The sequence below is a fragment of the Salvelinus fontinalis genome, chromosome 1, assembly GCF_029448725.1.
Source record: "Salvelinus fontinalis isolate EN_2023a chromosome 1, ASM2944872v1, whole genome shotgun sequence".
Classification (NCBI taxonomy): domain Eukaryota; kingdom Metazoa; phylum Chordata; class Actinopteri; order Salmoniformes; family Salmonidae; genus Salvelinus; species Salvelinus fontinalis.
Genome location: NC_074665.1, coordinates 73,680,933 through 73,706,353, shown reverse-complemented (window position 1 = coordinate 73,706,353; position 25,421 = coordinate 73,680,933).

Here is a 25,421-nt window from a genome sequence, read left to right as displayed (position 1 = left end):
GTTCTTTCAAAGGCAAAGGGTTCTACCTAGAACAATGTTTAGTAGAAGCACCTTCGGCAGTGATAACAGCTGGGTAAGTCTCTAAGAGTTTTCTACACCTGGATTGTGCAACGTTTAGCCATTATTCTTTTAAAAATTCTTCAAGTTCTGTCAACTTGGTTGTCGATCATTGCTAGACAACCATTTTCAGGTCTTGTAGATTTAAGTCAAAACTTTAACTTGGCCACTCAGGAACATGTCTTCTTGGTAAGCAACTCCAGTGTAGACTTGGCCTTGTGTTAAATGTTATTGTCCTGCTGAAAGGTGAATTCATCTCCCAGTGTCTGGTGGAAAGCAGACTGAACCTGGTTTTCCTGAAGGTGTTTAGCTCCATTTCATTTATTTTTATCCTGAAAAACTCACCAGTCCTTAGCGATTACAAGCATAACCATAACATGATGCAGCCATCACTTTGCTTGAAAATATGGAGAGTGGTTCTCAGTAATGTGTTGGATTGGATTTGCCCCAAACACTGTATTCAGGACAAAAAGTGAATTGCTTTGCCACATTTTTGCAGTATTACTTTACTGCCTTTTTGCAAACAGGATGCATGTTTTGGAATAGTTTTATTCTGTACAGGCTTTCTTCTTTACACTCTGTAAATTAGGTTAGCATTGTGGAGTAACTACAATGTTGTTGATCAATCCTCAGTTTTCTCCTATCACAGCCAATAAACTCTGTAACTGTTTTAAAGTCCCCATTGGGGACCTCATGGTGAAATCGCTGAGCGGTTTCCTTCCTCTCGGCAACTGAGTTAGGAAGAACGCCTGTATCTTTGTAGTGACTGGGTGTATTGATACGACATCCAAAGTGTAATTAATAACTTCACCATGCTCAAAGGGATATTCAATGTCTGCTTTTTTGTTGTTGTATTTTTCACCCCTTTTTTCTCCCCAATTTCGTGGTATCCAATTGGTAGTAGTTACAGTCTTGTCTCATCGCTGCAACTTCCGTACGGACTCGGGTGAGGCGAAGGTCGAGAGCCACGCGTCCTCCGAAACACAACCCAACCAAGCCGCACTGCCCAACCAAGCCGCACCACACAATGCCCATCCAACCCGGAAGCCAGCCGAACCAATGTGTCGGAGGAAACAGCGTACACCTGGCGACCGTGTCAGCGTGCACTGTGCCCACCCCACCACAGGAGTCGCTGGTGCGCGATGAGACAAGGATATCCCTCCCCTAACCAGGACAATGCTGGGCCAATTGTGTGCCTCCCCATGGGACTCCCGGTCGCGGCCGGCTGCGACAGAGCCTGGTCTCGAACCCAGAATCTCTAGTGGCACAGCTAGCACTGCGATGCAGTGTCTTAGACCACTGCACCACTCGGGAGGCCAATGTCTGCTTTTTTAATTATTATCCATCTACCAATAGGTGCCTTTCTTTCAGAGGCATTGGAAAACCTCCCTGATCTTTGTGATGGAATCTGTGTTTTAAATTCACTGCTTGACTGAGGGACCTTACAGATAATTGTATGTGTGGGGTACAGAGATGAGGTATCATGTTAAACACTATTATTGCACACAGAGTGAGTCCATGCAACTTATTAAGTGACTTGTTAAGTAAATGTTTACTTCTGAACTTATTTAGGCTTGCCTTAAAAAAGGGGTTTAATACTTATTGACTCAAGACATTTCAGCTTTTCATTTGACTTTTTTTTCTTCGAAAAACATAATTACACTTTGACATTATGGGGTGTGTATGCCAGTGACAAAACAAATCTCAATTGAATCCATTCAGGCTGTAACACAAAAATGTCAAGGGGTGTCAATACTTTCTGAATGCACTGTACATAGCGTCTGTTAGTGTAAACAGATTCTGGGATGTGACAACTAATGAGGAACTTTGTTCCGGTGTGATGATTTTACGTCACTGATCATTTGGGCAAATCACAATTTCGCAGGTGTTTGCACAGATTCGCCCGACACGCTGCTCATTCTAGTATCTTTTGTCATACATCTCCCTGCAGAGTCTAATCGAGCATCTGACGTAATTTTGCAAGATTTTAGTTCTGGGTTTCCGAGATTAACAATACCCTAACAATAAACATCCATATATATAACATAGACCCATTATTTTCATGGTTTATTCCACCATGAAGGTTTTGGCCCACTGTACTGCTTCTATAACAGCACTGCAGTCGCTGGAGAACTGAACAGAAATAATTACTGTGGCATTGTGTCACTCGCTAAGCCACAATGCATGCAGAGAGACAGAAATTAAGAATGATTGGTGCGTTCAAACTTGCACCATATCACTCTTTGTAGAATAAAATAGTATTAGATTAGGCGTTAGGGTAGCTTCAGCCAAATCACATGCAGAGGGAGGAATGCAGAATAATGGACAATTCATGAATGAAGTCCGCTTTCAAACCAGCACAATACCACTGTTTGCAGAATTATAAGTAGCGTGTGTCGTACATTAGATGTTAGGTTTGACACACTGACTGGCGCATTCATGACACTGACTATAAAAAGCTCTGTAGCTCCGCCTAATTGTTAGGTAGAGTCCTCAGAGTATCATTTGGTGTGATTGTTTGGATGAGCAGTGAAGGGGCCAAGGAGGGAGTGTGCAGCAGTAGGGCAGAGTGTGCAGAAGTACAGGAGTAATATCAGGGGGTGATGCAGCACCATCAGCACCCCTACTTCCCACGGCTATGTCTGCACGCAATAATGTATCTCAAACTACCTGTTAAAGATGCTGATGTTACATAGTAAAACACATTTAAGATCAGTAATAGATGGTGGGATGGTGAGCTTTTTGACTCCACTGTCTTATCTTCCTACTGTGCACGCAATGGTATTGGCAACGGAAAACAAGAATGAACAGCACAATAACCCTGAACCGAGTGCATTATCAAGTTAATAATAAGGCACGTGTGTGACTAACACATTTCAGTTATCGTGTGTGACCACAGATTATCCATTATATTGACCAGATACTCAAGAGGCCGGTCTAACAATGAAAATACATATCTTAAAAAATGTAAGGCAGTTAGCCCGGGTACCAGTCTTGACATTCAGGTAAATTTGACTACTGGCCCGAATGAGAAAGTACCTTATATTATTGCCAACCATAACATCTGATATTTACACTGATTGTTTGGAAAACAAAAATAAAACCATTCAACCTCTCAATTATGACATGTAGCCTATTAAAAACGGTTTAATTGTAATATTCCCCTCGGGAAATTAGCCCAATAACATAATGATGAAAAAAAAATCTTTAGGGCCTGTACATGGTCCTATTTTAGCAATAAACTTTATCTCCTGCCTGATGCAGCACAGTGGCTACATGGCTGAAACATTCTCACCTGCCTGATGCAGCAGCATCGTGGCTACATGGATGAAGCATTATCACCTGCCTGATGCAGCATTATTCCCTGCCTGATGCAGTAGCAGTGTGGCTACATGGCTGAAGCAGTATCACCTGCCTGATGCAGCATTATCCCCTGCCTGATGCAGTAGCAGTGTGGCTACATGGCTGAAGCATTATCACCTGCCTGAAGCAGCAGCATCATGGCTGAATCATTATCACCTGCCTGATGAATCATATTGGCTACATGTCTGAAGCATTATCACCTGCCTGATGCAGCAGCATCGTGACTACATGGCTGAAGAACTATCAATTGCCTGAAGCAGCAGCATCATGGCTATATGGCTGAAGCATTATCACATGTCTGATGCAGCAGCATCATGGTGACATGGCTGAAGCATTACCACCTGCCTGATGCAGCAACATCTTGGCTACATGTCTGAAGCATTATCCCCTGTCTGATGCAGCATCATGGTTAGATGGCTGAAGCATTATCCCTTGTCTGATGCAGCATCATGGTTACATAGCTGAAGAATTATCCCCTGCCTGATGCAACATAATGGTTACATAGCTGAAGAATTATCATCTGTCTGATGCAGCATCATGGTTACATATATGAATCATTATACCCTGTCTGATGCAGCATCATGGTTACATAGCTGAAGCATTATCCCCTGTCTGATGCAGCATCATGGTTACATGGCTGAAGAATTATCACCTCTCTGATGCAGCAGCATGGTTACATATTTGAAGAAGTATCACCTGTCTGATGCAGCATCACGGTTACATATTTGAAGTAGTATCACCTGTCTGATGCAGCATCGTGGCTACATGGCTAAAGCATTATACCCTGTCTGATGCAGCATCACGGTTACATGGCTAAAGCATTATCACCTGTCTGATGCAGCATCGTGGCTACATGGCTAAATCATTATCCCCTGTCTGATGCAGCATCATGGTTACATGGCTAAAGCATTATCACCTGTCTGATGCAGCATTGTTTCTACATGGCTGAAGCATTATCACCTGTCTGATGCAGCATTGTTGTTACATAGCTGAAGAATTATCACCTGTCTGATGCAGCAACATGGTTACATAGCTGAAGAATTATCACCTGTCTGATGCAGCATCGTGGCTACATGGCTAAAGCATTATCCCCTGTCTGATGCATCATCATGGTTACATGGCTAAAGCATTATCACCTGTCTGATGCAGCGTTTTTGCTACATGGCTGAGGCATGGGGTTACTCCTCTGCATTGCTTACCACAATTGGCTAACATTAGCTAGATACGATCACAGACTCTAATATGATCTCATTGCTTGTTATATGTCCTAAAAGAACTCTCACTGAAACTAATAAAATCATCTGATGTTTACAGTGTTACTAAATAGGCTACAGTGTAATTGTGGGAATTTTACAGTGAATATAGATCTACCTTTTATGCTTTTGAATGGCAGACGGGTTTGCTGTGGTTACTTTTTTTATTGTCATGCCAGACACTCAAGACTGTAAAACGCTGCCAATAGAGTACAGATCAATAGGTCAAACAAGGAAATGGTTCCAATCGTTTTTCCACTGTTCCAATATTCCAGGATTTTAGAAACAATAGTGGATTTTAGAAACCCTTAAAATAAGGGCTGTGCTTTGATAACCGTCTAGGACAGGGTGACTTTTATCAATATATTGCACCTGTATTTACTAATTAGCTGATAATGTGGCAGTCATAAAATAACTACAAATTCAATTATGATCTGGACCAGACTGCCGAATTGAGGCAAAGGTAGAAATCTCTGCATTAACTATCTAATGTTAGCTAAATGTAATAATAAATAAGGCTACATTTCTTTAAATGGACAATTCTGTGAACTGTCTTGATCAAGTTTTAAATTGACACAATACCTACCTGTTAGCAAAGGTGTCAGCTAGAGATGATGTGCATGACCTTGCAGAGATTTTGTTCACATGACCTAGAATACCTCATAATCAAATGGCAACCATATTACCTCCCAAAATAATTATCTTTGGTTATAGTCACAGCCGTGTATATTCCCCCTCAACCCGTTACCATGACGGCCCTCAAGGAACTACACTGGACTTCATGTGTAACCGATGTGAAATGGCTAGCTAGTTAGCGGGGTGCACGCTAATAGCGTTTCAATCGGTGACGTCACTCGCTCTGACACCTTGAAGTAGTTGTTCACCTTGCTCTGCAAGTGGAGCGATGGGTAATGATGCTTCGAGGGTGGCTGTTGTCGATGTGTGCAGAGGGACCCTGGTTCGAGCCTAGGTAGGGGACGGAAACTATACTGTTACACATGCAAACTGGAAACCACAGATCCTGAGGCGACATATATTGTAGCTGGGGATTTTAACAAAGCAAATTTTAGGAAAACGCTACCGAAGTTCAATCAACACATTGACTCGCGCTGAGAAAACACTCGACCACTGCTCTTCTCTCTTCCGGGATGCCTACAAGACCCTCCCCTGCCTTCGGCAAATCAGATCAACACTCCATTTTGCACCTCCCTTCCTATAGGCAGAAACTCAAACAGGAAGTACCCATGCTAAGGTCTATTCAACGCTGGTCTGACCAATCGGAATCCATGCTTCAAGATTGTTTTAACCTGTTGAGGATGGGGGCGCTGTTGTGACTATTTATGCTAATCGTGTAATTTTTGAAACGGCTTCCCACAAAATCCTTGATCGTACAATATGCATATTATTATTATTATTGGATAGAAAACAGTCTATAGTTTCTATAGGAGTTGAAATTTTGTCTCTAAGTGGAACAGAGCCCATTCTACAGCAATTTCCCTGACATGGAGTCAGATTTCAGAAATTTTGGCCCCTGATCTGGAGTCAGTTAAAAGGGCACTGTTATTGCTATGAGTATATTTGAATGGGATTTGAATGGGGTCGATTGCGCGTTCACAGGCACTACAAATTAAAAAACCCTGAGGCTAGTCACTCTTTTGGAGCTGCGTCATGCGCCTAGAGGACACCGACCCGCACCTGTTCCAAGCATTAGTGGAGGGAGTAATATTACTCGGGTCATGTTTCTACTCGTTATGGGAGTTAAAAACATCATAAGGTAGTTAATTTAAAGCGTTTTATAGCAATTTATATCCGTTTAGTGCGATTTTGGGACATTTATTTCTGAAACGCTGTGAATTGCTGGGCACGCTTCCAGTTCATCCCGAACGCAGTTGGCATTTCCACATGGCAAGAGGACAGCTTTCCACCAAAAGACGATTACTCCCAAGAAAGGATCCTTTGCCCAAGATACTGATGGAAGAACAGCTCAAAGTAGGACATTTTTATTATGATAAATCGTGTTTCTGTCGAAAAATGTTAGTGGCTTAGGACGCCATGTTTTTTGACGTAGCTTCGCTTGGTGCAAACTGTATTGAAAAGTAAGGATAAATTAAAAAATGTAATTCCGCGATTGTATTAAGAATTAAATTGTCTATCAATCCCTGTCCACCCTATATTTTTTAGTCACGTTTATGAGTATTTATGTATAAGAGTAGATCACTGTCTAAGTGGCGCACGGACATTTTCTCACCAGCTTGGCTACATTTCACATTGTCTAACCATGATTTTGGTGGCTAAATATAAACATTTTCGATCAAACTCTATATGGATTGTGTAATATGATGTTACAGGAGTGTCATCTGAAGAATTCTGAGAAGGTTAGTGAAATAATTAATATATTTTGGCGATGTTGACTTTTATCGCTCACTTTGGCTAGAATCAATGCTGGGCTGCTATGTGCTATGTGCTATGCTAATATAACGATTTATTGTGTTTTCGCTGTAAGACACTTAGAAAATCTGAAATATTGTCTGTATTCACAGGATCTGTGTCTTTCGATTAGTGTATGCTGTGTATTTTTACGAAATGTTTGATGATTAGTAAGTAGGTAAACACGTTGCTCAATGTAGTTTTTCTAGTCCATTTGTGACGGTGGGTGCAATTGTAACCTATGCCATCTACCTGAAATATGCACTTTTTTCTAACAAAACCTATCCCATACCATAAATATGTTATCAAACTGTCATCTGATGAGTTTTTTTCTTGGTTAGGGGCAATAAATATCTTAGTTTAGCCGAATTGGTGATAGCTACTGGTGTTGGTGGACAAATAAAAGATGGTGGATTATGCTAATGTGTTTTTAGGTAATAGATGTACATCTTTACATATTGTGTCTTCCCTGTAAAACATTTTAAAAATCGGACATGTTGGCTGGATTCACAAGATCTGTGTCTTTCATTAGCTGTATTGGACTTTAATGTGTGAAAGTTAAATATTTAAAAAATATATATTTTTTTAATTTCGCGGCTCTGCCTTTTCAGTGGGGGGGGGGGGGGGGAGTGCCGCTAGCGGCACCCTCATCCTAGACAGGTTAATCACGAAGACTGGGATACGTTCCGGGTAGCCTCAGAGAATAACATTTAGGTATACATGGACACAGGGACTGAGTTCATCAGGAGTGTATAGGGGATGTTGTCCCCACTGTGACTATTAAAACCTACCCAAACCAGAAACCGTGGATAGATGTAAGCATTCGCGCTGAACTGAAAGCGGAATAAGGTTGAAAACAAACAATCCGTAAGGCAATCAAACAGGCAAAACGTCAGTACAGAGACAACGTCGGGTCGCAATTCAACGGCTCAGACACGAGACGTTTGTGGCAGGGTCTACAGACAATCACGGATTACAAAGGGAAAACCAGCCACGTCGCGGACACCGACGTCTTGCTACCAGACAATCTAAACACCTTCTTCGCCAGCTTTGAGGATAACACAGTGCCATCGACGCGGCCCGCTCCCAAGGACTGTGAGCTCTTGTTCTCCATGGCCGACGTGAGTAAGACATTTAATCGTGTTAACACTCGCAAGGCTGCCGGCTCAGACGGCATCCCTAGCCGCATCCTCAGAGCATGCGCAGACCAGCTGACTGGAATGTTTACGGACATAATCAATCTCTCCCTATCCCAGTCTTCTGTCCCCACTTGCTTCAAGATGTAACTGAAATAACTGAAATAAATGACTATCGCCCCGTGGCACTCACTTCTGTCATCATGAAGTGCTTTGAGAGGCTAGTTTTGGATCAAATCACCTCTACCTTACCTGACACCCTAGACCCACTTCAATTTGCTTACCGCCCCAATAGATCCACAGACGATAAAATCGCCATTGCACTACACACTGCCCTATTTACAATTGGCTCATTCATCCCCCTCCTCTCCCCTGTAACTATTCCCCAGGTCGTTGCTGCAAATGAGAACGTGTTCTCAGTCAACTTACCTGGTAAAATAACGGTAAAATAAAAATAATAAAAAAATCTCATCTGGACAAGAGGAATACCTATGTAAGAATGCTGTCCATTGACCATAGCTCAGCCTACAACACCATAGTACCCTCCAAGCTCATAATCAAGCTTGGGGCCCTGGGTCTGAACCCTGCCATGTGCAACTGGGTCCTGGACTTCCTGGCTGCCCCCAGGTGATGAAGGTAGAAAACAACACCTCCACTTCACTGATCCTCAACACAGGGGCCCCACAAGGGTGAGTGCTCAGCCCACTCCTGTACTCCCTGTTCACCCATGACTGGGTAGCTACACACGCCTCCAACTCAATCATCAAGTTTTCAGATGACACAACCATAGTAGGCCTGATTACCAACAATGATGAGACAGCCTACAGGGAGGAGGTAAGGGCCCTGGTGGAATGGTGCCAGGAAAATAACCTCTCCCTCAACGTCAACAAAACGAAGAAGCTGATCGTGGACTTCAGGAAACAGCAGAGGGAGCATGCCCCTATCCACATTGACGGGACTGCAGTGGAGAAGGTAAAGCTTCAAGTCCATTGACTATCTGAAATGGTCCACCTACACAGACAGTGTTATCGCCTCTTCAATGTCAGGAGGCTGAAGAAATTTGGCTTGGCCCCTAAGACCCTTGCACAATTGAGAGCATCCTGTCAGGCTGTATCACTGACTGGAACGGCAACTGCACTACCCTCAATCGCAGGGCTCTCCAGAGGGGGGTGCGGTCTGCCAAATGCATCACTGGGGGCACACTACCTGCCCTCCAGGACCACTACAGCACCCGATGTCACAGGAAGGCCAAAAAGGTCATCAAGGACATCAACCACCCGAGCCACGGCCTGTTCACCCGCTATCATCCAGAAGATGATGTTAGTACAGGTGCATCAAAGCTGGGACCGAGAGCCCGAAAAACAGCTTCTCAAAGCCATCAGATTGTTAAATAGCCATCACTAGCCGGCTACCACCCGGTTACTCAATCCTGCACCTTAGAGGCTGCTGCCCTATAGACATGGAATCACTGGTCACTTTAATAATGGAACACTAGTCACTTTAATAATGTTTACATACTGCTTTACTCATTTCATATGTATATACTGTATTCTATTCTACTGTATTTTAGCCAATGCCACTCCGACATTGCTCATCCTCATATTGATATATTTCTTAATTCCATTATTTTACTTTTCGATTGATGCGTATTGTTGTGAATTGTTAGATATTAGATATTATTGCACTGTTGGAGCTAGGAACACAAGCATTTTGCTACACCTGCAATAACATCTGCTTAATATGTGTATGTGTCCAATACAATTTGATTTAATTAGATTTGTAGTTTTGCATGACGTGTACTTTGATGGTAATTAGCATTAAAATCTGACAGTAAATAGAGTCAAATATATTGATAAAAGCCCTTGTCCGTGAGAAATTTATATGGTTATCAAAACGTCACGCCAGGGTAAGCCTACACAAAACACAGCCCTTATTTAAAATCCACTATGGGACAAATTTACGGTGGAAAAACGATTGGAACCATTTCCCTTCTTGGCCGCTAGGTTTTATGCTTATTATGACACCTCCACTGTAGGGCTCCATTGAGCAAAACATGGAGTTGAGAAATAAATCATACATCACTGAAAAGCTGGGATGGGGTCCCGCTCTTTTTAATATTTGCCATCAAAACTGTTGTATTTTCCCAAGATTGTATTTAGTAATGTTGCTCAGTGACGCAATGACTGGGCTTATTAGAAGACACAGATCCATAGTGTAGGCCTGTGTAAAAACCTTTCTTTGCTAATAATGACATTGCTGTGTCGGCCATATAATAAAGAAGAGTGAAAAACAGGTGGACGACTTTTGAATGCGCGTGCCGGGGTGTTCAACTATGAATGAATTGGCTTCCCTCTTCTGCTGAGCTGGGTCTGGTGCGAGTATCCAGGATGTAGCCTACTGAGGCGGGGCTCACTCAAGACAGAGAGGGAATGCTTTGACATTTTTGCCTCCGGCTTGGAAACTAAATGCTGGTTGATAACAAGTGTGAAGCGTCAGATATCAGGAAGATTAACAAGGATTAAATACAAATATATCAAATAAAAATAATTCTGTTTCGTATTTTGAAAATGTACTTACCCAAGCAGGCCATATGAAGGCTTGATTTAACTGACCGGTGAGCTCGGTAGATGTTGCCGGGCAAGCGGACAGCCCTGAATGTCGAGACCTTCAGTCTCTTTAGCTAATTCACCTGTACTTTATGTCATGTGCCAAAGAAAAAACGCCACCTGCTGGATCTCTATGGCAAGACGCATTATTCCCCCAAGTTTCGTCCAAATCGGGCTTGTGTTGTCTGAGATATTGCGTCTGACTAACGGATTGACGGCATCGATTGACAGTCCCCTCCCCGATTTCATCGTTTAAATTTATTTTGATTTCACCTTTATTTAACCAGGTAGGCTAGTTGAGAATAAGTTCTCATTTACAACTGCGACCTGGCCAAGATAAAGCAAAGCAGGTCGACACATACAAGAACACAGAGTTACACATGGAATAAACAAACATACAATCAATAACACAGTAGAAAAATCTATATTCAGCATGTGCAAATGAGGTAGGATAAGAGCGGTAAGGCAATAAATAAATCGTGGGGGACAATTAAGAAAATGAGACAGGAGAATGAGAGACATCGGGTGTTGATCTAGTTTGTCTGTCATTAGAAGCTGTCATAATACACATTTACTTTTATTTTATTTAGAAATGCATCCAACCTTGGGTCCAGTGGCAGCTTCTATCTTCAAAGTATTCTCCGTTTTTCAAAGTGAGCCTAATGATTCTGAAAGTCAATTTCCTTCCCAACATTCCAGTAGCTTCCCTCAGCCCTTTGAAGAGGAGGGGATCCATACTGAATGGAATCAATTTTCATCCAAATTAGACTGTTTATCTCAGCTTAGTTCACCTACATGTTGCTGCCTTCCTTCTGCTTGCCTCTTGTGTGAGGGAGAAAGAATGGGGCAATGCATTTTCATGGACAAACGAACTTCAGATAAAAATAGCTTATCCAGCTCAGGGATTTGGCTGCTATGCTTTGTAGCAGGAATTACATTTGTTTGTGTTGTTCCAAACAGCGCAAGTACAGCTGGGACACTGTAGAGGGAGAGAGGTGGACTGGTGAGAGGGGAGGAGATAGAGAGAGAAAGAGGTGGGGAGAGAGAGGGTGTGAAGCGAGATAGAGAGAAAGAGAGCGGGGTAGAGAGAGAGAGAGCGAAAGAGAGAGAGAAGAGGGGGGTGGAGTGAGAGAGAGAGAGAGAGAAATAAAGAAAGAAAGAAAGAAAGAAAGAAAGAAAGAAAGAAAGAAAGGAGGCAAAGTAGCTCATGTTTACACACAGACACACACATACACACACACATACACTGTACATTGTGTCAACAGTTCCCCAGTCCTCAATGGAAGAGAGGAACAGGCAGGAGAGTAGATTAAGATTAAGTGTCTCAGTGTCTCAGTGTTTCAGAGTATAAAGAAATATGATGGATCTACGTCCCAAATGGCACCCTATTCCCTTTATAGGGCTCTGGTCAAAAGTAGTGCACTGTATAGGGAATATGGTGCCATTTGGGATGCTGGCTAGCTGACTAATGTATGATTATCAAACATGATTAAACCTTCACATAGCCTACCAGTTACTATAACACTCTGTTATACTGTGACGCAATGGAAAATCAGTCATTTGAGGAAGCCTATCAGATTATTAAACACCATACCGTTAGGTATGATTGACACACTAGATTGTTGGAGATGAAGAAACGACTGCTCAATTGGTTAATGTATGATTATTAACACATTTACGCCTGCTGAAGTCGACAGTACAGTGGGCCTACATCAACTGTGAAGAGTGAAAGGTCTCTGTCAGGGTTGAGGGGACCTCTGCTCTCTTGAGAAGTGTGTTCTTTGACCCCTTCTCCATTAGTTAGGAAAATCAGTCAGGGTCAGAGAGTTGAGGTAAACACTGCTCTGTTTACATCTTCCTCCTCCTCTTCATCATCTTCTTAGTCTTCTTCAGAGAGTTGAGGTGAACATTGCTCTATTTGAAAGATTGCTCTTTGACAACTTCACTGTTATCAGAAGTCAAAGTTGAAGAGAAAAGCCCCACCTCTGTAATGATGATTTCCTTCAAAGATCACATCGACCACAGTGTTGTACTAAATTTAACCCCTGTCATTTAACACAACTGGACAAAAACTGAAAGAGTGCACCTTGCGCCTCATGACATGTAAAGAAAGACAGAAGTAACAGAGTACTCCACATGCCAGTTCACGTAGTCAGGTGGAACAAGACATGTAGCGCATCTGACCTCTATTTGGTGGAGAACAAAAGCTTTAAAAGTTTAGTTCCAAGAGGTAGACATCTTCTGATGTTTCATTTTCTTTGGGATCCACACAAACAGACAGCATCATTAGCTGAAAATAGTCTTCCCATTACGTGCAAGGTCAATGCTTTAAGCTCTGCACACACAGATTCAAACATTTCTTCAGTTTTGTCCTGGATGTCTCATATCATAATAAAGAGCTTCATTCAACATGTTCTGTAGATAAACTGAAAGCACGACTTTCTCCCAAATGGCATCCTATTCCCTTTCAAAAGTAGTGCACTATATAAGGAATAGGTGCAATTTGGGACGCATCCGAACAGAGAGCATCATTAAACGGAAAATAGGCCTCCCATTACGTGAGGTAAATGCTTTTAGCTCTGGAAACACAGACTGAAGTTTAGTTTTCATCAACTGTATCCTGAATGTGTCACATTAAAATAAAAAGCTTCCTTATAATATGGAACATCCTGCATGGAACATACAGTGGGGAGAACAAAGTTTGATACACTGACGATCTTGCAGGTTTTCCTACTTACAAAGCATGTAGAGGTCTGTAATTTTTATCATAGGTACACTTCAACTGTGAGAGACGGAATCTAAAAAATCCAGAAAATCACATTGTATGATTTTTAAGTAATTAATTTGCATTTTATTGCATGACATAAGTATTTGATACATAAGAAAAGCAGAACTTAATATTTGGTACAGAAACGTTTGTTTGCAATTACAGAGATCATACGTTTCCTGTAGTTCTTGACCAGGTTTGCACACACTGCAGCAGGGATTATGGCCCACTCCTCCATACAAACCTTCTCCAGATCCTTCAGGTTTCGGGGCTGTCGCTGGGCAATACGGACTTTCAGCCCCCTCCAAAGATTTTCTATTGGGTTCAGGTCTGGAGACTGGCTAGGCCACTCCAGGACCTTGAAATGCTTCTTACGGAGCCACTCCTTAGTTGCCCTGGCTGTGTGTTTCGGGTCGTTGTCATGCTAGAAGACCCAGCCACGACCCATCTTCAATGCTCTTACTGAGGGAAGGAGGTTGTTGGCCAAGATCTCGCGATACATGGCCCCATCCATCCTCCCCTCAATACGGTGCAGTCGTCCTGTCCCCTTTGCAGAAAAGCATCCCCAAAGAATGATGTTTCCACCTCCATGCTTCACGGTTGGGATGGTGTTCTTGGGGTTGTACTCATCCTTCTTCTTCCTCCAAACACGGCGAGTGGAGTTTAGACCAAAAAGCTCTATTTTTGTCTCATCAGACCACATGACCTTCTCCCATTCCTCCTCTGGATCATCCAGATGGTCATTGGCAAACTTCAAACGGGCCTGGACAAGCGCTGGCTTGAGCAGGGGGACCTTGCGTCCGCTGCAGGATTTTAATCCATGACGGCGTAGTGTGTTACTAATGGTTTTCTTTGAGACTGTGGTCCCAGCTCTCTTCAGGTCATTGGCCAGGTCCTGCCGTCTAGTTCTGGGCTGATCCCTCACCTTCCTCATGATCATTGATGCCCCACGAGGTGAGATCTTGCATAGAGCCCCAGACCGAGGGTGATTGACCGTCATCTTGAACTTCTTCCATTTTCTAATAATTGCGCCAACAGTTGTTGCCTTCTCACCAAGCTGCTTGCCTATTGTCCTGTAGCCCATCCCAGCCTTGTGCAGGTCTACAATTTTATCTCTGATGTCCTTACACTGCTCTCTGGTCTTGGCCATTGTGGAGAGGTTGGAGTCTGTTTGATTGAGTGTGTGGACAGGTGTCTTTTATACAGGTAACGCGTTCAAACAGGTGCAGTTAAGACAGGTAATGAGTGGAGAACAGGGGGGCTTTTAAAAGAAGAACTAACAAGTCTGTGAGAGCCGGAATTCTTACTGGTTGGTAGGTGATCAAGTACTTATGTCTTGCAATAAAATGCAAATTAATTACTTAAAAATCATACAATGGGATTTTCTGGATTTTTGTTTTAGATTCCGTCTCTCACAGTTGAAGTGTACCTATGATAAAAAATTACAGACCTCTACATGCTTTGTAAGTAGGAAAACCTGCAAAATCGGCAGTGTATCCAAATACTTGTTCTCCCCACTGTAGTTGCAGTATACATTGACCTTTTTAATGAGATTCTTCATTCAACATGTTCTGCAGATAAACTGAAGGCATGGTTGCATGCCAAATTGCACTATCTTCCCTTTAAAGTGCACTACTTTGACCAGGGATCATAGGGACTATATATAGGGAATATGGTGACATTTGGGGGACACACAAACTGAGAGCATCATTGAAAGAAAATAGTCTTCCCACGTTATAGATCAAAGCTTTTAGCTCTGGCAAACACAAACTTCCGTTTCAATTATCTCTAGTAGTTCAATAACAAGGTTGTTCTTATCATCGTCACCCGATTTCCTGAGAAAAAGCACAATAAGACATTAAGATTTAAAGGATGACTGCTTTTTTTAAACTAATAACCCAAATATACTTTAAATAAGACACGGATGAAGAGTAACTGTATTGCTGTCTCCTATTAGTGACACTCAGACAACACACACACGAGCACACACACAGACACACGCACAAACGCACGCACGCACACACACACACACACACACACACTGCTTCACAAGTCGTTAAGGTTTCCTTGTGTTGATTTTCCAACAGCCAGTTAAGAACCTAGTGCACTAATGAAAGAAAATGAAAAGCAACAGCTCTGAAAAGCGTTCGGCGATTCAATTGGACATTAATAAATGCATTAGCCTTACTTGTATTAAAGCATTATTATCGTGTTAACTTGGTGGAACAGAACTATGTAGAATATGCTAATGAATTCTGGCTTCCTGTTTAAAATAAATAAATAAAAGCTTTGCATTTCTTGCACTAACATACGCAATTGTACTTTCTTAGTAGCACTGACTTTGCTACTAGCTGCTTTGTGGAAAGTGTTACTTCCTGTGATATGTATTTACCTTTATTTAATCAGGGAGTCACCATTGAGACCAGTGTTTCTTTTATGAGGGAACAACTCGCCCTAGTTATTTCAACTGGAAACAACCCAACCCTAGTTATTTCAACTGGAAACAACCCAGCCCTAGTTATTTCAACTGGAAACAACCCAACCCTAGTTATTTCAACTGGAAACAACCCAACCCTAGTTATTTCAACTGGAAACAACCCAACCCTAGTTATTTCAACTGGAAACAACCCAACCCTAGTTATTTCAACTGGAAACAACCCAACCCTAGTTATTTCAACTGGAAACAACCCAGTCCTAGTTATTTCAACTGGAAACAACCCAACCCTAGTTATTTCAACTGGAAACAACCCAGCCCTAGTTATTTCAACTGGAAACAACCCAACCCTAGTTATTTCAACTGGAAACAACCCAACCCTAGTTATTTCAACTGGAAACAACCCAACCCTAGTTATTTCAACTGGAAACAACCCAGCCCTAGTTATTTCAACTGGAAACAACCCAGTCCTAGTTATTTCAACTGGAAACAACCCAGCCCTAGTTATTTCAACTGGAAACAACCCAACCCTAGTTATTTCAACTGGAAACAACCCAGTCCTAGTTATTTCAACTGGAAACAACCCAGTCCTAGTTATTTCAACTGGAAACAACCCAGTCCTAGTTATTTCAACTGGAAACAACCCAGTCCTAGTTATTTCAACTGGAAACAACCCAGTCCTAGTTATTTCAACTGGAAACAACCCAGCCCTAGTTATTTCAACTGAAAACAACACAACCCTAGTTATTTCAACTGGAAACAAACCTACCGTAGTTATTTTAACTGTAAACAACACCACCCTAGTTATTTCAACTGGAAACAACCCAACCCTAGTTATTTCAACTGGAAACAACCCAGTCCTAGTTATTTCAACTGGAAACAACTCAGTCCTAGTTATTTCAACTGGAAACAACCCAGTCCTAGTTATTTCAACTGGAAACAACCCAGCCCTAGTTATTTCAACTGGAAACAACCCAGTCTTAGTTATTTCAACTGGAAACAACCCAGTCTTAGTTATTTCAACTGGAAACAACCCAGTCCTAGTTATTTCAACTGGAAACAACCCAGTCCTAGTTATTTCAACTGGAAACAACCCAGCCCTAGTTATTTCAACTGGAAACAACCCAGTCTTAGTTATTTCAACTGGAAACAACCCAGCCCTAGTTATTTCAACTGGAAACAACCCAGTCCTAGTTATTTCAACTGGAAACAACCCAGCCCTAGTTATTTCAACTGGAAACAACCCAGTCCTAGTTATTTCAACTGGAAACAACCCAGCCCTAGTTATTTCAACTGGAAACAACCCAGTCCTAGTTATTTCAACTGGAAACAACCCAGTCCTAGTTAATTCAACTGGAAACAACCCAGTCCTAGTTATTTCAACTGGAAACAACCCAGTCCTAGTTATTTCAACTGGAAACAACCCAGTCCTAGTTATTTCAACTGGAAACAACCCAGTCCTAGTTATTTCAACTGGAAACAACCCAGTCCTAGTTATTTCAACTGGAAACAAACCAGCCCTAGTTATTTCAACTGGACACAACCCAACCCTAGTTATTTCAACTGGAAACAACCCAATCCTAGTTATTTCAACTGGAAACAACCCCGTCCTAGTTATATCAACTGGAAACAACCCAGCCCTAGTTATTTCAACTGGAAACAACCCAGCTCTAGTTATTTCAACTGGAAACAACCCAGCCCTAGTTATTTCAACTGGAAACAACCCAGTCCTAGTTATTTCAACTGGACACAACCCAACCCTAGTTATTTCAACTGGAAACAACCCAGTCCTAGTTATTTCAACTGGAAACAACCCCGTCCTAGTTATTTCAACTGGAAACAACCCAACCCTAGTTATTTCCACTGGAAACAACCCATCCCTACTTATTTCAACTAGAAACAACCCAGTCTTAGTTATTTCAACTGGAAACAACCCAGCCCTAGTTATTTCAACTGGAAACAACCCAGCTCTAGTTATTTCAACTGGAAACAACACAACCCTAGTTATTTCAACTGGAAACAACCCAGCCCTAGTTATTTCAACTGAAAACAACACAACCCTAGTTATTTCAACTGGAAACAAGCCTACCGTAGTTATTTTAACTGTAAACAACACCACCCTAGTTATTTCAACTGGAAACAACCCAACCCTAGTTATTTCAACTGGAAACAACCCAGCCCTAGTTATTTCAACTGGAAACAACCCAGTCCTAGTTATTTCAACTGGAAACAACCCAGCCCTAGTTATTTCAACTGGAAACAACCCAACCCTAGTATTTCAACTGGAAACAACCCAACCCTAGTTATTTCAACTGGAAACAACCCAGTCCTAGTTATTTCAACTGGAAACAACCCAGTCCTAGTTATTTCAACTGGAAACAAACCAGCCCTAGTTATTTCAACTGGACACAACCCAACCCTAGTTATTTCAACTGGAAACAACCCAGCCCTAGTTATTTCAACTGGAAACAACCCAGCCCTAGTTATTTCAACTGGAAACAACCCAACCCTAGTTCTTTCAACTGGAAACAACCCAACCCTAGTTATTTCAACTGGAAACAACCCAGTCCTAGTTATTTCAACTGGAAACAACCCAGCCCTAGTTATGTCAGCTGGAAACAAGCCAACCGTAGTTATTTCAACTGGAAACAACCCAGCCCTAGTTATTTCAACTGGGAACAAGACAACCCTAGTTATTTCAACTGAAAGCAAGCCAACCCAAGTAATTTCAACTGGAAACAAGCAAACCCTAGTTATTTCAAATAAAAACGACACAACCCTAGTTATTTCAACTGGAAAAGACACATGCCCGCTATGAATCAGGTAAACCGATATACTTGAGGAAATACTGTATATTTTGAACACACAAACCTTGAACTCTTTGCCTGATTTGAGGATAATACAGTGCCACTGTTTTTGGCCCGCTAACAAGGACTGCCCTTCTCCGTGGCTGATGTGAGTAAAACATTTAAACGTGTTAACCCTCGCAGGGCTGCTGGCCCAGACGGCATCCATAGCCGCGTCCTCAGCGCATGCGCAGACCAGCTGGCTGGGGTGTTTCCTGACATATTCAAGCCCCAGGTGGTGAAGGTAGGAAACAACATCTCCACTTCGCTGACCCTCAACACTGGGGACCCACAAGGGTGCGTGCTCAGCCCCCTCATGTACTCCCTGTTCACCCACGACTGCGCGGCCATGCACGCCTCCAACTCAATCATCAAGTTTGCAGAAGACACAACAGTAGTGAGCTTGATTACCAACAACGACGAGACGGCCTACTGTGAGGAGATGAGGACACTTGGAGTGTGGTGTCAGGAAAACAACCTCTCACTCAACGTCAACAAAACAAAGGAGATGATAGTGGGCTTCAGGAAACAGCAGAGGGAGCACCCCCCTATCCACATCGAAGGGACAGCAGTGGAGTAATTGGAAAGTTTTAAGTTCCTTGGCATACACATCCCAGACAAACTGAAATGGTCCACCCACACAGACAGTGTGGTGAAGAAGGCGGAACAGAGCCTGTTCAACCTCAGGAGGCTGAAGAAATTTGGCTTGTCACCCAAAACCCTTACAAACATTTACAGATGTATAATCGAGAGCATCCTGTCGGGCTGTAATACAGCCTGGTACGGCAACTGCACCGCCCACATCCGCAGGGCTCTCCAGAGGGTGGTGCGGTCTGCACAACGCATCACCGGGGGCAAACTACCTGCCCTCCATGACACCTACAGCATCCGATGTCACAGGGAGGCCAAAAAGATCATCAAGGACATCAACCACCTGAGCCACTGCCTATTCACACCGCTACCGTCCAGAAGGAGAGGTCAGTCCTGGTGCATTAAAACTGGGACCGAGAGACTGAAAAATAGCTTGTATCTCAAGGCCATCAGACTGCGAAACACCAATCACTAACTCAGAGAGGCTGCTGCCTACATTGAGACCCAATCACTGGCCACTTTAATAAATGGATCACTAGTCACTTTATACAATGCCACTCTAAAAAATGCAACTTTTATAATGTTTACATATCTTACATTACTCATATCACCTGTATATACTGTATTTTACACCATCTATTGCACCTTGCCTATGTCGCTCGGCCATCGCTCATCCATATACTTACATGTACATATTCTCATTCACCCCTTTAGATTTTTGTGTATTAGGTAGTTGTTGGGGAAATGTTAGATTACTTGTTAGATATTACTGCACTGTCGGAACTAGAAGCACAAGCACTTTGCTACACTTAACATCTGCTAACCATGTGTATGTGACAAATAAACATTTGATTTAGTATGACCACATTTTCTTTTCATAGCATCACATGATATCAATTTAATAAATTTCCTCAAAAATCTAATACAGTATAAAACAAATTAAATACAACACATATTGATAAACGTAAATATACTGAATGATATAATTAAACACAAAAAACACAGTCAACTAAAACAAACAAATAAACAATATTATTCATATGTGGTTGTGTCACCTAGTTATCTTAAAGGGATAGTTTTGGCAATTTTGGCAATGAAACACTTTATCTACTTCCTCAGAGTCAGATGAACTCGTAAATACCACTTTATCTACTTCCTCAGAGTCAGATGAACTCGTAAATACCACTTTATCTACTTCCTCAGAGTCAGATGAACTCGTAAATACCACTTTATCTACTTCCTCAGAGTCAGATGAACTCGTAAATACCACTTTATCTACTTCCTCAGAGTCAGATGAACTCGTAAATACCACTTTATCTACTTCCTCAGAGTTAGATGAACTCGTAAATACCACTTTTATGTACTTCCTCAGAGTCAGATGAACTCGTAAATACCACTTTTATGTACTTCCTCAGAGTCAGATGAACTCGTAAATACCACTTTATCTACTTCCTCAGAGTCAGATGAACTCGTAAATACCACTTTATCTACTTCCTCAGAGTCAGATGAACTCGTAAATACCACTTTATCTACTTCCTCAGAGTCAGATGAACTCGTAAATACCACTTTTATATACAGTTGAAGTTGGAAGTTTACATACACTGAGCCAAATATATTTTAACTCAGTTTTTCACAATTCCTGACATTTAATCCTAGTAAAAATTCCCTGTTATAGGTCAGTTAGGATCACCACTTTATTTTAAGAATGTGAAATGTCTGAAAAATGAATGATTTATTTCAGCTTTTATCACATTCCCAGTGGGTCATAAGTTTACATACACTCAATTAGTATTTGGTAGCATTGCCTTTAAATTGTTTAACTAGGGTCAAACATTTCAGGTAGCCTTCCACAAGCTTCCCACAATAAGTTGGGTGAATTTTGGCCCATTCCTCCTGACAGAGCTGGTGTAACTGAGTCAGGTTTGTTATCCTCCTTGCTCGTACACGCTCTATCAGTTCGGCCCACAAATTGTCTATGGGATTGAGGTCAGGGCTTTGTGATTGCCACTCCAATACCTTGACTTTGTTGTCCTTAAGCCATTATGCTTTGGAAGTATGCTTGGGGTCATTGTCCATTTGGAGGACCCATTTGTGACCATGCTTTAACTTCCTGACTGATGACTTGAGATGTTGCTTCAATATATCAACATAATTTTCCTCCCTCATGATGCCATCTATTTTGTGAAGTGCACCAGTCCCTCCTGCAGCAAAGCCCCCCCACAACATGATGCTGCCACCCCCGTGCTTCACTGTTGGGATGGTGTTCTTCGGCTTGCAAGTCTCCAACCTTTTTCCTCCAAACATAATGATGGTCATTATGGCCAAGCAGTTCTATTTTTGTTTCATCAGACCAGAGGACATTTCTCCAAAAATAATGATCTTTGTCCCCATGTGCAGTTGCAACTTCTTCCTTGCTGAGTGGCCTTTCAGGTTATGTCGATATTGGACTCGTTTTACTGTGCATATAGATACATTTCTACCGGTTTCCTCCAGCATCTTCACAAGGTCCTTTGCTGTTGTTCTGGGCTTGATTTGCACTTCTCACCAAAGTACATTCATTTCTAGGAGACAGAACACGTCTCCTTCCTGAGCGGTATGACAACTGTGTGGTACCATGGTGTTTATACTTGCGTACAATTGTTTGTACAGATGAACGTGGTAACTTCAGGTGTTTGGAAATTCCTCCCAAGGATGAACCAGATTTGTGGAGGTATACAATTTATTTTCTGAGGTCTTGGATGATTTCTTTTGATTTTTCCATGACGTCAAGCAAAGAGGCACTGAGTTTGACAGTAGGCTTTGAAATACATCCACAGGTACACCTCCAATTGACTCAAATTATGTCAATTAGCCTATCAGAAGCTTCTAAAGCCATGACATAATTTTCGGGAATTTTCCAAGCTGTTTAAAGGCACAGTCAACTTAGTGAAATTAAAATGACTGAATGCTTGTAAGGCAAGCACACTAGATGATCAAAACATTAGATCACATCAAATAAGCCTGAATGGGTTCGCCAACTCCCCAACTATACAAGACTAGTATGTTATAACTAAACATAATTGTACCACAGGTGGGCTACTTACTATCCACAGTTCGCAAGCAACAGTTGCTGAACTATGAGCATGTTCAAGACTTCTTGAATGTGAGCCATAGCCTCATCAAATGTGTAGTCTTTACCATCATGAGAAAGCCATAAACGGGCCGGGAATCGCAGTCCATACGTCACACCTGGATGGTCCCGTAGTAGTCGTTTGGCCTGTGCGAAAGCTGCGTGCTGCCTGGAAACAGTGGGGAAGTAGTCCTGGTAGATAGAGAAGCTCTGTCCTTGAATCCTCATAGTGGTATTGCGGGCTCGTCGGGGGAATCTCCATCTTCACGTCGAAGAATGATGTCACGGGGCCTCTCACCATCCCGGGGCTTAAGGCGCACTGACCGATGGGCACGATCAACCAGGGGCTTCTCATCAAAGGCAAGAACATCCTTCAGCAGCCTAAAAACGAAATCCGTGGCACGAGGCATTTCCGCTGACTCTGGGACCGATACCAGTCTCAGGTTATCGCGGCGAGAGAATCCCTCTAAACTCACACAACTCTCCTGCACCTTTTTCAGATCCGCAGTTTCACGTCAGCCTCCAGGGAGGTAGTTAGGTCGGAGACATTTGTAGCAGAGGTCTCCAGTGCTGCAATCGTTGTACTATGCAACTCTGTTGTTGTTTTGAGTGATGTGATTACTGGCACCGTCTCGTTCCGCAGGATGGTTAGATCTGCTTTTAAACTATCAGAAACCTCCTGTATTTGTGCATCAATCATAGCAAGTACCTAATTTCAACTATCTCAGAGCGTAGTAGTTTGATGGCCTCGAGAATGTTCATTTCAGCGCCGCCAGGCCAAGCTGTACCCCAGGGTAAAGTGTGAGTCCCCGGGCCCTCAGTCTCAGGAGAGGGCGGTGATAAGAGTGGGTGTTGTAGGCCGGGTTTTCTCAAAGTCACGTTTTTGGTCTTATGTTTCATCGACATGCTGACATTCGAAAGCAAATTAGTCTTGGTTTTTACGGAAAGGGATCACCAAACTACTATTTGAAAATAAATACGGTTCTGCTGCAAAATTCACATGAATTTTAAGAATACTGCGGGAGAAAACGGAAAACACGTCAGTCGCACATGGCGCCCCTCCAACCACCCCGGTTCAATTCCATTTTGTTCGTTTTTTTGTGAGCCCAACGTGCCGTTTCTCTGGAGATATCAAATCATTCAGGCTCATGGTAATGGCTGGAGCGGAGTGAGGGGAATGGTATCAAACACATGGTTTCTATGGGTTTGATGCCATTTGATGCCATTGATATCATAACTGCCATAGATAAAAGACAGTAATGTGCAGCCGTTTTCATCGACCTGGCCAAGGCTTTTGACTCTCTCAATCACCGCATTCTCAGAGCCTGTTCTCCGGACCCCTGGCAGTCTCTATGGGGGTGCCACAGGGTGCAATTCTCGGGCCGACTCTTTTCTCTGTATATATCAATGATGTCGTTCTTGCTGGTGGTGATTCTCTGATCCACCTCTACGTAGACGACACCATTCTATATACATCTGGCCCTTCCTTGGACACTGTGTTAACAAACCTCCAAACGAGCTTCAATGCCATACAACACTCCTTCTGTGGCCTCCAACTGCTCTTAAACGCTAGTAAACGCTAGTTAAACTAAACTTCAACTGACCACTGCCCGTACCCGCCCGCCCGGCTAGCATCACTACTCTGGATGGTTCTGTCTTAGAATATGTGGACAACTACAAATACCTAGGTGTCTGGTTAGACTGTAAACTCTCCTTCCAGACTCACATTAAGCATCTCCAATCCAAAATGACATCTATAATTGGCTTCCTATTTCGCAACAAAGCCTCCTTCACTCATGCTGCCGAACATACCCTCGTAAAATTGACTATCCTACCGATCCTTGACTTCGGCGATGTCATTTAGAAAGTAGCCTCCAACACTCTACTCCGCAAATTGGATGTAATCTATCACAGGGCCATCCGTTTTGTCATCAAAGCTCATATGCTACCCACCACTGCGACCTGTATGCTCTCGTTGGCTGGCCCTCGCTTCATATTCGTCGCCAAACCCATTGGCTCCAGGTCATCTATCTTTGCTAGGTAAAGCCCCGCATTATCTCAGCTCATTGGCCACCATATTAACACCCACCCGTAGCACACGCTCCAGTAGGTATATTTTACTGATCACCCCCAAAGCCAACACCTCTTTAGCCGCCTTTCCTTCCAGTTCTCTGCTGCCAATGACTGGAACTAATTGCAAAAATCACTGAAGCTGGAGACTCATATCTACCTCGCTAACTTTAAGAATCAGCTATCAGAGCAGCTTACCGATCACTATACCTGTACACAGCCCATCTGTAAATAGCCCACCCAACTACCTCATCTCCATAATATTATTATTTTTTTGCTCTTTTGCACCCCAGTATCTCTACTTGCACATCCTCATCTGCACATCTATCACTGCTTTGCTTTTTCTTGGCTAGGTCACAGTTGTAAATTAGATCTTGTTCTCAACTGGCCTACCTAGTTAAATAAAGGTGTAATAAAATAAATGTTTTAAAAAAGCCATTGGCTCCATTCCAGCTATTATTATGAGCCGTCCTCCCTACATATTAATGAATGCTAGGTGTTTTATATCACTTGCGCTTCTAGAGGCCTAAACAAAGGCTTCCAAACTGGCTGTGATTACTGGGCAAAACAGATCAAATAGATGTTTGGAGGAAAAAGGGGGCGGCTTGCAAGCCGAAGGACACCATCCCAACCATGATGCACATGGGTGGCAGCATCATGCTGTGGGGGTGCTTTGCTGCAGGAGGGACTGGTGCACTTCACAAAATAGATGGCATCATGAGGCAGGAAAATTATGAGGATATATTGAAGCAACAGCTCAAG